We start from the raw sequence: 479 nt of genomic DNA, 5'->3' as shown, positions 1-479 counted from the left end.
ACACACAAGTTCTCCGGGCACGATCCTTTCATCTGTTTCCCTGGGGGAGTCCACCTTTTTAACGATTAACCTCCCAGCTACCGCGGGCAAGGTGGCAGGATGCGAGTGGGGCGGGGAGGGGCGTTTCACACGTTCAGAGGCACCAAAATTAGCTGCCAGTGCTAAAAGGCTTTGCTTTCTTCGGTTTTTGACAAATAAATGGGGTGGGATGCTTGCTTGGCCGCCCGCTGCCCCAGCCCGAGCCCTGGGCTCACTTAGCAGCCTGATGCCGAGTTTCAGACGCAGTCCTGCTGTGCTTACACCCGGGCTTCTTCGCCCCCTTGCCAAAGTCTGCAGCCCGATGGATGCTGGGCGCGGGCTTTCCCTGAGCGCTTTAACGCAGCTTTGGCTAAAGCCCCAGAGCTCCCACCTTCTACCTCCTGTTTATCCGCCCGCCCCTCTACCACCGCCAAAGGACGTGCCCCTTCAGTAGAGTCGGG

The sequence above is a fragment of the Gorilla gorilla genome, chromosome 2 (genome assembly GCF_029281585.2).
Source record: "Gorilla gorilla gorilla isolate KB3781 chromosome 2, NHGRI_mGorGor1-v2.1_pri, whole genome shotgun sequence".
Taxonomy (NCBI): domain Eukaryota; kingdom Metazoa; phylum Chordata; class Mammalia; order Primates; family Hominidae; genus Gorilla; species Gorilla gorilla.
This window is presented reverse-complemented; position numbering follows the sequence as displayed.